Source organism: Lissotriton vulgaris, chromosome 6 (assembly GCF_964263255.1).
Source record: "Lissotriton vulgaris chromosome 6, aLisVul1.2, whole genome shotgun sequence".
In the NCBI taxonomy this organism is placed as follows: Eukaryota; Metazoa; Chordata; class Amphibia; order Caudata; family Salamandridae; genus Lissotriton; species Lissotriton vulgaris.
In genome coordinates this window covers 423,149,866-423,165,033 of record NC_141694.1, presented here as the reverse complement: position 1 = coordinate 423,165,033, position 15,168 = coordinate 423,149,866, and the positions used below count along the sequence as shown (strand labels likewise).

General features: G+C 43.6%; 1 protein-coding gene across 1 annotated transcript in view; it reads right to left on the bottom strand.

Moving 5' to 3' along the window:
- TINAG (tubulointerstitial nephritis antigen) overlaps positions 1-15,168 on the bottom strand; it is a 975,673-nt gene that overhangs the window by 626,762 nt on the left and 333,743 nt on the right. The gene's annotated exons all lie outside the window — the stretch shown is intronic.

Genomic DNA, 15,168 nt, shown 5'->3' with positions numbered 1-15,168 from the left:
GGGGGGCGGGGGGAGGGGGCGTGTCGCCCCTCCCCTCGATCCCGGTAATAAAGGAGGGGGGAGCGCTCAGGTGGCCCCTTGTAGCCTGGACGCTCCCCCACACTGGTTGTGCCCCGCGCTCTGGGCTTCCTAATTTTCCCCACCCACCATCCCCGGAACATTGAGGTGTTTGCGCATATTGTATACCTGTTTTACTGTGTGGATTGGCGTGTATTAATTGCTTATTTTCCGTTTAGGAAGTGGTATTGAAGAATAAATATCGGTTGCAATGTTGTTTGGTGCATATTGTATACCTGTTTATTGTGTGTATTGTCTTGTATTAATTACTTATTTCCCGTTTAGGAAGTGGCGCTAAAACATAAAATGTCGATTGCAATTTTGTTTAGGCCTTTTTCCCCTAGTAGCCTGACAGTGGTATGTCATGACATGTTGATTTAGATAGTGTTGTTGTACTTTAGATCTTTTTCCACAGGTCGTCGTATTTATTAGGGTATGGACATGCGGTAAGGTCATTACCGGTGAGCAGCTATTTTAAGGTCTGAGGGGGCGGCATCATCCTTTGGAGGTGTCCGCCCAGTGGGAGGGGTCACTGGCCCCTCCTAGAACATATGGGTTAGGTATAAATGGTGCTGCAAAGGGGCGCGGGGTAGGGGAATCACGCTGTCCTTAGGCTGGTAGCCACCCCGCGCGTACTCATGACGTCAGCGTATGACGCGAGTAAGGGCCCTCCTTCAGTGGGTAAATGGAGTTCACGGAGTGGACCGAGTAATTAACGGGCTAGGCTGCGCATGCGCACCTGCGGTAAGGGCGCAGCTAGTAGGACCTGACACATGTTAGCGACCTCACCATATGGCCAGAAATGTTAGTATGCAAAAATTTTCAGAGGAGGATGTTAGATTCGGTTAGGAAACAAGCTGTATTAGAATCTTGTTAAGGTTAGCCTGTCATACTTGTTGGTATGATTGTATCTAATGTTCCTGAATATTTTTGCATAAAACTGTATCTCTTGTTTAATAATTGTTTTATTTTGTATCTTAATAAATACGCCCGGGGTCTTGCGACCCCGGCCTTCCAAAGAAAATTATGTTTTGTGTCAATGTGTTCTGGGTTGATGTGTTTTCACAGGGAGGGGGGCGGTAGCCGTCACTGACCATGTCATCAAACACCTGTCTTATTACAGAACTCTAAGGCTTCCTCCGCCTTTCTGCTCCCAAGCATAAATTTCACAGCCAGAAATGTGGGAATTTGAAATAGGCCGAATATCTATCACTGGGCCAACTTTATAAAACATTCTGTCACAATGGGTTACGGGGCATGTTCCCATTTACCAGGAATGACCACATCAAGCATGGTATTTGCATGGCATGGAATGTATCTCTCTTTTTCTATCAAACCAGGGCACATCCTTCCCAGCCCTTTGGAATCTATTTCTTGCCCTCTTAAGTTTGGAGTATTGTGTACTCGCTTGCCCCAAATAACAATATCTCCTATGACTCACGGAGACTTCCCATGGCTCCACATGAAAGCAATGCAGACATTTTCATATATTCCCAAATGTTTGGCCATTTCTTGATCAACGCAAGTGGTCCGGCTGCTGGAGAGTTGGAATTCGTTGTTAATACATAAGATGTCATAGCTAGACCCCATCTGCCTCTAATTGCTTTGTTTTGTAAACTAATAAAGAAATTTAACATTTAATTTTTGCATTGGAATCAACCCCACTCACCTGTGGATCAATACCACGACTGTGATCAATTATGAGTTAGTCCATCAAATCTAAAAACAGTTGTACGATGGCACTCTTAAGAACTGAATAGAGAGAGGAAATTCCTAGGAGCTGCAGGATTTTTCTGGCAAGTAAATCTCCCCTTGGAGAATCAAAAAATTGATGAGAGAAATAGAAGTATCATATATTAGGGAGCAGAAGTGAAATGGCTGCCTCTTAGTATTTCCGTATGAGCCGTGCACACCAACTTTGTGGAGAACACAGTGGTGCCAGTTTCAGTCAGAAGTGAGAATGAATGACCGGCATCCAGATACCACAGTTTACAGTGACTAGCACTGCATGAGGTCGCTGGCAGGGACCCCTGTGTAACCATATTCTCAAGCTGATGAAACAATGAGGTCAGGGAGATAGAGTGGAGATCGTGTCATCGATGCCACATGCAAAGCGGACTATCCTGAGTTACAAGTACTGGCAGCCTGCAGGCCCTGCATGGCATAGAGCAGTCCTGCAATATTCAATAGCCCACCTAAAAAGCCCTAGAGGCGAGCTTAGGGCTAGAATTCCATGTTCCAGAGGAGGAATGTACGCTGTGACCTGGAACTGCTCCAATAGGCAAATAAAGCCATTGACATTTGTGACCCTAGTCTTTTTTTATATCATGCTTACCAAAAGAGAATGTCACTGTTTGATGGTGACTCCTGCCAGTTATGGACAATCTGAACCACTAGACTTTGTACACATGCAGAAGCCTTATATATTGTACCAAGTCATCAGTTGTTGCAACATATTTTGCCTATCACTCGTACTTGGGGAGCACATTTAGTACGTTTATGGTGATGGAAACCACCATCCAAAAATAGCAAAGAATGGAGACCGATTATTTTGTTGCACATTAATCCACGTGGCATCCTAACCTACTTTTCAATGATTCCAGCAGTCCACCTGGATATTATACAGGGGCACAAGCCATTTTCTGTATTACAAAAATTCTGTCCCACACTGAACTCTATTACCTTTAGGTTCATACTGTGTTTATCATTCTACATTAATCGGTGCTCTGGAACTTGACGTATACTACAGCTTGAGTGTGCATATAGGAAATTCACTAGTTGAATTTGACAGGGGAACAATACTTGTATAGAGTTTATTCCTGAGAAATCACAGGAGAAGACTTCCCTGGACACATTTTAAGTCCCTTTGTAAGTCCAACACCAAACACCTATGCCTTCATTGAAGCTGACAAAGCATCTTTTGCTCTTCAAAGCATTATCTGGTGCCTGACATACTCCTAAAGCAAACAACACAAACATGCCTGAGGTAACATTAGAGGCAATCATGAAAGGAATTTCTGCCATCAGAACAATAGTTAATAAAAGTGACTATGAGATGTTGGATGTGTTAATGGAGATTAAATTATTGCATTTAAATGTAATGACTTCAACTCACAACTAGATTTGAATGAGAAGGGATTAAGGACCGAGCGGAAGAATGGAAACCTGATTGGGGCTAGGATGCCTGACAACTTTACAGGAAATTCTTTCACTTGGAGGACTGCTCTCCCCAAGATAATACCTGCTTCTAAGAAACACATAGCATCTAGAAAAAGTCACTTTGATGGGATTGCTGGCTTAACTAATCCCCGAGCATGTAGGTCTCACGAACACCTAACACGTGTCACTCCAGAGAGCTCAGAGGATTAGATCACTTTGTCCTTTTCCTGATAACAGACATCTCTATATCACTGTATACTTGTACTACCCTCAACACAAGAGGCCAGGTCTGCAAGTACCTAAGTAAAAAACAGGCCAATTATACTTGAGGACCGGAGGACTGATGCAACTATTTTCTGATGCGAATTCAATGAAAAGCAAGCTAAATTTGACATGCTTATAAAAGAGTTAACTGCAAATTTATATTCAGACCATACCTCTGCCACCAGGCATCTGCTGATAGAGTCAGAGTAGATCTCCACATACTCATTTAGCACATAAAATGGAGCAATAACTCCTTGATTTAAACTTCTAATTGTGGAGCACAAAAAACTGTGCTGCCACCACATTGCCTCTATAATGTGCTGAACATGAATGCTTCATCCACCATACTGATGAAGAAAATCCTTCTAATGCTTGCACCAATAGGATTATCTTTTAAAAAAAAAAAAATTTGGGGAAGAAATAGAAAAGCTTGATCAGGCCAAATTTTTTCAAACATTGTGTAATGTCCAGTGCACACAACAGGCTGATGTTTGGTGGTGACTGCTTTTCGATTGCTAATCAAATAGTGAGAGGTACTGTTTGAAAGTGGCAATGTCCCCTTTCAAAATGTACCACTCAATAGTGAAACTTAGCTGGTGGATTGCCACAGAATAGCGAATTACAGATACTATCTCCTTTTCAGAAATGCATAGCTTTCCCACACTTTTTTCCTCCACAAACCGCAAGTAAGTAGTTACCACAATAAATTAAAAACCAACCACCAAAATGCAAAAACTGTGGTAAAAAATAGCAATTTTTATAAAAATCAATACACTTTTTTCACAGCTCTTTTTCCCATTTGAAATAAATAATATTAATTGCTATGTGTTGGCTGTGTTCTCAATTTCCTCAATGGAATCTACAAACCCCATGCACCTTTTGAATCCCCAACACGTAGTGGAAAATGACGCACATTTGTCCTGGATATATTTTGTGGGAAGAAGGTAATGACGAGATAAGTGTGAGATGCTTCGAATATAAAGAAAAAAAATGATCAGGGGTGTTTGGATTGAAAGGGGGGTGTCTAAGCAATTAAGAGGTTAAAAAGGAGGCATGGTGAACATGTAACGAAAGCTGGTAATTACTGTCAGCCCAGTTGGTCCAAGGGAAGCACTAATGTTTATTGCTTCTATTATAAGATCATAACAGGTTCCCACTAACACACCTGCTTCGCATTGCAGGCTCTTTTGCTTAATATTCTGAGCTTTAATCTTCATCATCTAATAATAGCTCTGACATTGAAGAGAGCATTGTGGGATCTCTACAGCTCGCTTTAAAATCTGATTCATGTCCTGAAGAGTTATTAAACTATCACAATACATAAATAGCTTTGAATGCCTTCAAAATAGTAAACACCGAACAATAAATATAACATGATCTATTACAAAGTTATAATAATAAATAATATATCAGTTTCCTAGATCAGAAAATAAAAATAATTTCAATCAGACTTCTCACCTGGAAAAGTTATATTATTCTGTGTAAAAAAATAATGCACGAAATACAGATGTTTGAGTTTGAATCAATGTTTTACTCTTCAATACATTAAACAGCAATCAATAATGTACTTGCTGCTAACATAAAGTTTACAATTCACTTAGGAGCCATGTATCACTACATTTGAAACAGATTAAGTAGAGATGCAATTTTGTATTGCCAGGTTGACAGATTATGATTTTAAGTACAGTCTGTGGTTCTTCTGTCTGCAACAAAATAACATTAACACCTAGAACAAGGGCCACAAGGGATGGGTGGACTGGGAGAAGAGTGTAAGCTGGGGGAGCAAAGCCTGTACATGTACATGACGTGCACTGAGTCACATAGTTATTTTGAGGGTATCATTCCATACTGCTTTCTAAGGTAGGCCCACAGTCTCCAGAAGAGAGACAGATGTGGCAATACTGTGTTATGCTGCGTCCCATTGCTGACCTTCCCCTTGATACAAACTGTGTGCTCCAGTGCAATCAGTTTTTGAACATATATTTCTGCTCCTTTTTTCCAGTGACTGGAAGAACTTAAATACACTAAATATTGGTGGTAAGAATGTTATAAGAAAACAGGACCTTACCACATCAATCATTAGATTTTATGCATGGAGTAAGGGAACACCCAGTCACATAGGGAACTCTCTAAAATGCTGTGCAGTGGAAAAGTTATTAACCTTGGAACAAGGAGGTCTGCACAGTAGTGTTAGTACCCTTGCTTCACCAATCTGTTTGGTCATAGTTAAATCATGTACCCAGCGTGTCTAGCGACAGTACCTAAAATCAAAAGAGCTTTTTCTGGAGGCCGAATGTTCATCTATAACTCTGCAAAACTACGGAATACGCTCCCCAACGATCTCCGCTCAACGATCCACCATCTCTCGTTTCGGAAACAACTAAAAACACAGCTGTTCCAGAAGTGACTGTGAACTGTATCTGGCGGACTGCTGTCGTAAGCGCTGGGATGCCTAAGGGTAGTCATGCGCTCTATCAAATGTAAATTAACAATAATAATAATAATGTCCTTCTAACGTCTTTGGCCCTTCAATTGCCATTATGCAATAAAGGTGGGCAAGACACTGAAGGCTGTAACCAACTTCAAACTGAAAGCCTGAATCTGGCTCAGCTTGAGATTCTCTTGGCACCCCAAAATGAGCTGAACCATCATGTGGCATCTCTCTGCCACCCACAATTTTCATTGCAAAATGGGAGTGAGAAAGAGATATCAATCTAGTGACTTAATTGCAAAATGTGAAACCAGTCCGGGATTTCCTGCTTGATCAAATTGTGTTAGCCTAGGCAATTGTTTTATTTACCCTGACCTCCTTTTTCTTCGTTATCACAGGATATTAAGCATGGGCGGAAAATCCGTTCCGCTCGCGGATTTTGCGGATTTTCGGTAAATTCGCAATCCGCAAACTCTCGCAAATTTACCGAAAATTCGCAAATTCGCATGCAGCCGTTTTTTTGCTTGGTGATACAATATTGCGGCGTGCGGCGTTCACTTACCGTCATTCAGCGTTTCTCGAGTTGTTTTTCTCGATATTTTGCGAGTGCTGCGCCATTTTGGATCTTGCTGCGGGATCCCGCGGGAGTTTGGCGACGCATCGCGAGAGTTTGCAATTGCGAACATGTAGATGCCGCGGGCAGCAACAATCTCGCACTCGCGAAATTACAAAATTTGCAATTCTGCACACAAAATCCACCAGCAAGCAGCATAAACCTTCGGAAAATTATGATTTTTATCAGAATAACTCCTCAGGTTGAGATTTGCCTGCACTTTTTTAGATTTGAGGCCTTTTTGACTTTCTTTGGATCACTTTTGGATTAGAAATCAACTTTCACAAGTAAGTTTGTTTGGGGCATTACAGTTGCTGTTCTGCAGAAAAACGAGTTTTGCAAAACTGAAAGCACTCAGCAGGTGCAAAAGTTCACTCATCATTAGTAACCATTCCTGTAGTGCTTCCTGAGGGGCCCCTCCAGAGTTCAGTTGCCTACTTGCAACTATTCTATGACCCTGCTCTGACCCTCACAGCAGGCTCATAGAATAGCTACAAGTAGGCCACAAAGGTCCTGGGAAAACAATTGCGCTGCAACAGAAAGCAAATTACAGATAAGGAAGCAGGTGCCAGACAGGAAGTTTAAATTCAGTGACACATTAATCAACCCCAAATTAATTCATGCCAGTTGAAGCAGGGCAGGTGTGCTTGCTTTCCCCCCCCATAATCTACAGTGATAATCTACAGTGATGAATCAGAGGGTGGCAGTGATGTACAAGAGGGTGACATGGGTGAATCAGAGGGTGGCAGTGGTGAAACAGAGGGTGCTGTGAACCTGTGATGATGAACCAGACGTAGAAACAACAAAGTCGCGACCGAGCAATTGCGAACTGGTACAAAACCCTCGTGAACTGGCAGAAACCCTTGCGAACACAAAAAAAATCTGCAAATACGCGAGAATTTGCGGATTTTGCGGACTGCGAGTTCGCAAATACGCAAATTCGCGAATGCCAGATTCGCAAAATTCGCCCATGCTTACAGGAGATCATCTTGAAATCCATAAGCTAATGATGAGCACTGCACAAACAGTAATCTTGTGTTTGAGTTAACAGACTATAATGCTGCTCCATCTGTAATAAAAACCTAGGTCACATTGAGGTGCCATATTAGGAATTGTGTTGCTTGTTGAGGGGTGTGGGACCTCTTGGCAAGCAAAAGTCACAATCCTTATCAGGGTGAACTTCCAAAAGTCACTAAATTAACCTGTGTTTAACCCTCTGGTAGCTTGGCACAAAAGAAGTAAGGCTTAACTTAGAGGTAATATGTAAAGTATTTAAACAGTAATGAAGTGAACATACAACACAAGTAAAATCCTACACTAATTTAGAAAAATAGAGGGAAAATGTAATAAATCACATGACACCAACCCCCCCCAAAATACTATCAATAGAACCAAAGTAATTGATCTTTAAACATTAAAGTGAAAAATTGGGCCTGAAAGATCAAAGCTGCAACCGAGGAACTCTAGTCGAGCGAGAAGTCATGGCAGGCTGCGAAGGAGTGAGCTACCGATACATAAAGTGGATTGGGCCCAACCTCCACTTACCTTCAAACTTTGAAGAATGTTTGAGAAAAAGAACAACTGAGAAGGTAAAGTTCAATGGGCCAAGGAAGCAGGTGGTATTATAGGAGGAGACCTCATCGTCAGGGAGCCACTGAGCGAAGTTGTGATGAAGATTTCTGCGCTCAGAATTATTCTCTTTCCAAAAATCAAAAATCTCCAGTGGGGTTAAGCTGCAAGCTGTAGCTGATGAGGTCGAATACCCCTTCTAGGAGCAGTTGCTGAACAGGGAGCTAGCTCAAAGGGAGGACAACTGCAATGCACTTTGGGTGGAAAAGTGAGCAGGTTGGTCAAAGCCTTTTCTCTGTTCTCAGGACACTATTGGCTGAAAATGATCTAAGTCCCATGTTTTAATTTGGGCTATCTGGGCTCATTTAGCACCAAGTTCAAGGGTCAAGGACTAGGGTTGCCAATGGGAGGGTCAGGACTCATTCAGGCTAGGTGCAGATATGGGTTCAAGATGATAATGCTTTGATGAGGAAGCCTGCAAACTAACCATTGAAGTTTCTCTGGAAGTCCTGGGTTCAAGCAGCTAAGCAGGTCTCAAGCAGCAGGGCAAAGAGCAACCTTTAAATAGTGGGGCAGTCCTCTTAAAGCAACAGGACAGCCCTCTGAAGGTCACAGCATGTCACAGGCAGCAGGACAGTTCTCTGAGATTCCGCCGCAGGTCCATAAGTGAAAATTGAGTCGGAGGGTCCTAATTTAGTACATTGTGCCTACTTTGAAGTAGACCTGGGAATTTCTTGCCTCCCTGCCCAAGTCCCAGGATGTCTGGGGTCATAAAATGCAGTATGAAGTTCTTCGACTGTGGGCTGAGGTAGCTTATTTTAAATGTAAGCGTGGCTGTGCACAGCTCTGCTTCTCCATCCTGTCAGGGTGGCCCATCTTTCCAACAACTAGGGCCAGATGTAGGAGCCCAAATACCGGTCGGTAACGGCCGATTTTGGCTGTTACCGACCGGTATTTGGTTATTGTCATGTAGGGGGCTAGAAAATTACAGAATCGGTATATTTACCGATTCGGTAAATTTACCGATTCGGTAAAATACCGAATCGGTAAATATACCGATTCTGAAATTCAATATGTAGGTGGCACAGTTTACAGTGCCACAGGCCCTTAGAAATTCGTTATTTACCACCCAATACTATTGGGTGGTAAATTACGAATTTCTGTGTACATGCACATCTGTGCATGTACACCTGTGCCATGTGGTACACATACATGCTCTAAGGGCATGTATGTGTGTCACATGGCACACAAGCCAGAAACAGAGGTGCAACAGGGTGTCAAAGTGACACCCTGTCCCCCTTGGAAATTCAGTATTTTTACCGATTCGGTAATTACCGAATCGGTATTTGCTATTGAATCCTATGGGATTCAAGGCCCATAGGAATCAATGGCAAATACTGATTCGGTAATTACCGAATCGGTAATTACCAAATCTTACTGATTCGGTATTTTTTCCGATTGTTTTTCCTACATAGCAGTTACAGATTAGTAAATACCGAATCGGTAAAATTCGTTATTTACCATTCCGTAATTTGCTATTACCTACATCTAGCCCTAGTCCCCAATTGTGTGCCTATCTGGGAGGTATTCACAAAGTCCAACTACAACTAGTCATGTGATCCAGTAAACAAGCTGCAGGCACCAAATATTTAGGAAAAGAAAATGCCAAATTTCTAAAATGAGGTGCAATGCCCCCCAAACCGGTCCCAGGATGCTTGTTTCCAGTCGAGAGAAGACCTGGCTTTGCATTTCTTACTGGACTGTTCCCATGGAGAAGAGGGTGAAGAATGATTTGCATATGGCTGGGTCTGAACTAAAAAGGCATGGGGAGCAAAAAAACGATGGATTTAGGCACAGATCTGGTACTGGGGTGAATGTTTGACATTGTACAGTATTCTGTCCATCAATTGTTCTTTTTTAAGTTTCTAAAAGTGGCAATTTATCAGAATTCCGGTCGGAAAGCATGCTTGCATTGTAACCTGTACGAATGCGACCAAACATGGTTCAGTAGCATCGTACTAGCTGGGCCGTACCCGACCACAGCAGGTCGGTCGGTTCAGGCGCCGTCCGACATCGGAATCGGCCTCTATGTCCATATCCATCCCCATAGAGAGCAGAATCCACCACAGCTTGCTTCTATTCCTGCAACCAAATGTGGAAGAGAGGTCCATAAATGCCATGAAGATCGTACCAGGGTGCACAACTGTATATTTGTTCGTTAACATGAAGAGGGTCAGGCATTGGTCCAACATTGGGTGACCGGGGCGTAAGTCATATTGTACGTCCAACAAGATATTATTCTCTCCGGCCCATGTGGGCAGCCTATTTAGAAGAATCCTTCCTACAACTTTAACCCCTGCGTACAGTAGGGAAATTGGCCTATAACAGTGTGTGTTGTCTCTATTCCCCATTTTGAACACTGGACCAATAATGGAAGTAGCCCATGAGGCCGGTGTGCCGGACCTAACTGCCACATTTATAACAGGGGTGAGTACTGACACCCAAAAATCTACATGGGACTTAAAAAGGTCGGGAGGATTCTATGCAGGCCAGGAGTCTTGTTGAGGGTCATACCACATATTCCCACCTCACTTCACCCTTTGAGACAATCAGAGCTTATTTTTCATTACCTATCCTAGCTGGAGTGCCCTGAATAGTGGGTCCCCCAAACATACCCTCGAAATGGCTGACCCAGCCATTCTCTGTAATGGGAGAGTGCAATGCATTGGATGTCCCCCCCACCCCAGTAGTGGACTATTGATAAATGCTCCAACACGTGGTGCTGCTCTTTATATTACTGGCTTCCAAGAGCTTGCATCCACCTTCAGGGCTTTCTTGGGGGTAAGAAGGGCCACGTTGTACTCCTTTCTGTATGTTCTAATTAAAACATTATTTCTAGGGGTGGCATGCAGTGCATTTTTTAGCGCCCTGGCTTTTAAAGAACAGCTTGAGTCCTACCACCTTTGTACCCTGTCATGTTGATTTTTGGACAATGGGACCGATAATTGATTGGAAATAACATGGGAGATAGATTAAAAAGTTTTAACAATTATCTTGTCCGACTGAGACTGAGCAGCCAGGCAGACCTGGATCTCGTTCTGGCAATTAGCTTGCAGAGACGCAAAAAAGGAGTCAGGAGTGATTTGTGTCTATTTCAGCCTTCTTCCCTCATTAGTTGTCTACAGTGTGGCACTAACCCCACTACCCTTCTTCATGCTAAATAAAGGCCAACAGGCTTTAAGACATAGCGGGATGTAGTCGCTAAAAATGCTTGCTTCAGTGCTAAAATCAACTATCAAATAAAAAGGAGGGGTAGAGACAAAGATATAATCAATAAAGGTGGCACCACCTTGCCGCTTTAACGTGGGAGCAATGACCCTCCGATCTCGGTCCAATTTACCCATCGCTGATCGGAAGTCAAAATCACTGTTAGGGTGTTCAAAGTGTCCCCCTGACCACTATGTTCAATATATGCTGAAGAATAACGGGGACAATTTGAACCCAACTGTTAGATCTGGAGGTCTCTAGTTGGCAGAGGTAGGTACAAATGTCCAAATAGAGACCCTTGCGTCTAGTCAAGGTAAGGGGGATACACTCTATGTATAACCCCTGCTCACCCCCTTGTAGCTTGGCACGAGCAGACAGGCTTATCAAAGGCAATGCGTAAAGTATTTGTACCAACACTCACAGTAAGACAGTGAAAACATCGCACATGGACTCCACACCAGTTTAGAAAAATAAAGTATTTTTATCTAAACTTCACAAGACCAAAATGACAAAAATTCAACATACACAGTACAAGAATATGATTTTAAAAGAGTTCTAGGGTTTATGTCAAAATAATCCAATAATTGCGCCAGTTTTAGCCCAAAGTACCTGTAGATGCGCTAAAAGTTCCTAGCAGCAACTGCAGCGTCAAAAAACAAGCGATGGGTCACTCCTGCGACCCTGGGGAGGCGATGCGACAACCCCGCTGTACTCAGCGGGGGTGTTGTGACGAATCCCGTTTGTATGGGGAGCGATGAGATACCTTGTATGGATTCCTAGGTGCAGGTTCTTCGGTAGAAAGCGTCTCGCACAGGCACGATGCGACGATCTTCGGGCGGCGATGATTTTTTGTGCAGTGGCGATACACGGCGCAGCGTTGATCCTCTTCTGCCGCAGCGCCTCGATGCGTTGGACTCTGTGACGATGTTCGCAACGACGAGATGCGGTCCACAAGCAAACAGTGCGAGGGTTCTCACAGCGACGACAGGCTCTGCGACGATATTCGCAGCATTGGAAATCTTCCCGCACCGGGGTGATGCACTCCGCAAGCGAACAATGCGTCGGTTTTTGCAGAGGCAACAGGCGCTGCGACGATCTTCGCGGCAACAGGAATTCTCTCGCACTGTTGACGATGCGCGCCGCAAGTGAGCGATGTATGCAAAAATGTAGATCTTCTTTCTTCTATTCCAGCTCCCCAAACAGCAGGAAACAACCTCCAGAGGCCCCACAAATGGATCAAGCACTCTAGGCAGGTCAGAACTCACACAGCAGAGTTCAGGGGGGAAGCTAGGGGTGAAGTCCTTTTGTTCCAGGGACTTCTTAACAGGAGTCCAGCTCTCCTCTGGCTCTTGGAGATCTCTTCAAGCAAGGGGACAAGGCAACAGCAAAGGCCTTCCCCTCTCCTTGGCAGAATAGCAACTGCAGGTCATCCTACAAACCCACAGCAGGATAGTCCATCCTCTTCAGTCTTCCAGCTTTTCTCCTTGGCAGGAGTTCCTTCTTGGTTCCAGGATGATCTAAAGTTGTGGAGGAGTGTGGCTCAATGCTTAGAGCGGCAGACCTTGATGCAGAACGCTCTGCCAGGGACCAGGGTTCGATTCCCGCCTCGGCGGGTTCGGGCTTAAATTCCTCTGACCGGATATTCTCGCCTCAGTGCCGATTCTAAGCATGGGTCCCACGCTGCAACTCTGGGCAATAGCTTGCTTAGTCTCCACAAAGGCCCCTGATGCACAAGGGATGCCTGGTTTCACCATGGGATGCCCAGGAGTGGACACCCCACAAGGAAAAGCCAGGAGGGGTTCCCTTGTGGTAGGAGTACAAGCGCCGGGATGCCTCCGGGTCACTGTTCGCGCTATACAAATACGCCACATTTACATTTACATTTACAAGTTCAGGGGTCTGGGTATCCCTTTTTATACCAATATTTTATTTGTTCTCTGAAGGCAGAGAGGCCTTTGCCCTGTCTAAACCAGTTCTGGTCAGTCCTGGAGCACTCTGTTTACATGACTCCTTCTTTTCTTTGAGAGAGAGGGGCAGGGTCGTCAGCCGCCCAGCAGGAGGTGGAGCCAGCTTTGTGGAAGGCAGGCACAGCCCTGTTCAGGTACAAGGTCTAACCCCTCCCACCACTCAAGATGCAGATGGAGGTATTCAGCCCAGTGCTGATTCATCCAGCCTCCGGGAGCCACCCCAGCACCTGTCACTCACAAAACAGACAGTCAAATTACGAACAGGCAGAGGCACACAGAAAGGTTAGAGAAACAGACAGCCACTTTCTAAAAGTGCTGTTTTCAAACACAGGATTTAAAAAACATCCTACCTAAAGGATGGATTATTAAATTCTGAGTTCAGGGATACCAGACTTCAATTTTCTATCTTGCTCCTATGGGAAGATATGCAGGTAGACATTATACACAGCATTCCCCATTCTAGCCTATGGGCAAGAAAGCCTTTCAATAGTGAAAAACGGAATTGGTAGTATTTCACTATCAGAGCATGTCACTCACACTAGTACATGTTCTACCTTTCACATACACTGCACCCTGAGGCCTTCCATCGGTGTGTCCAATGTGTATAGAAAGGTAAGGGTTAGGCCTGGCCCGTGGGGAGACTGGTCAGGTCAGTATGGCAGTTAGCAACTGCACACAGGCACTGCTGTGGCAGGCCTGAGAGACCATTTTAGGTCTACTCATGTGGGTGGCACAATCAGTGCTGCAGGCCCACAAGTAGCATTTGAATCACCAGCCCTGGCACACTCTAGGGAACTACTGGTAAAACAAATATGCCAATCATGGATAACCAATCATATTAACAATTTACCCAGATAGCACTTGCACTTTGACACTGATCAGCAGTGGCAAAGTACCCAAAGCATCTAAACCAGCAAAAACGAAATCTAGCACAGCATCAAAAATACAGGAGGCTGATGCAAAAAATCAGGATAATCCACGCCAAAGATGCCAGGTCAAACACCAACCATGCTTTGCAATCTTGGTTCCTCGCATGAATGAATATTAAAGTCTCCCACCTTAACGATGTTAGTGGTTTGGCGGGAAGAGCTATTACATTTAGTCAAAAAGGTGCCTAGACACGTTATATTTCACACTTCAGGAGGGACGAGGTAGCATTATAAAAACTCCGGAGCAGTAAACTGCTAGGTCCTAAAGAATTTAACAAAGCCTGCAGACAAGGGATATTTGTGTTCAATTCAACAATGTCACCTTCTAACCCTAATTAAACATAAACGGTGAGACCCTCTTGGCTCTGCCCACCCTTGAAGGGATTGCGGGTATTGAGAAAGACTTGTACCCTTCCAAAGGAGGGGAGTTTGTCGATAACCAAGGCCTCTTGCAAACAAATAGGGTTGAACATTTTAGCAAAACAACACCCCTCTGTAACTGTGATCTTGCTAAACAGGCCAGCTTACAAAAATCTGAGTCCCTAGGGTGAAGTTGTTGAATGACATGGTTCAAAGATGGAGATGGACTAATGACTATGACAAAGCTATGGGGATTGTAGTTACAGGTTCTGCAAGTCAATTCAATAAAACTTTATTCGGATACAGAAATTATATCCATAAAAGTACACAAATGTCAATAAAATATACATTTTTTTCTTAAAAAGAAGAATTTTAAAATATTATAAAAATGCATAGTATACATCAAAGGAGAGAGTTTTTATACACTAATACATACATGATAAAAAGAAAATAGGTGATACAATATTGTTAAAAAGCCTAGTGCAAAAAGTTTTCTGAACAATAGCAGCAAGAATATATATAGGTTAGTCAGAAGCAATTTACTACCACCTC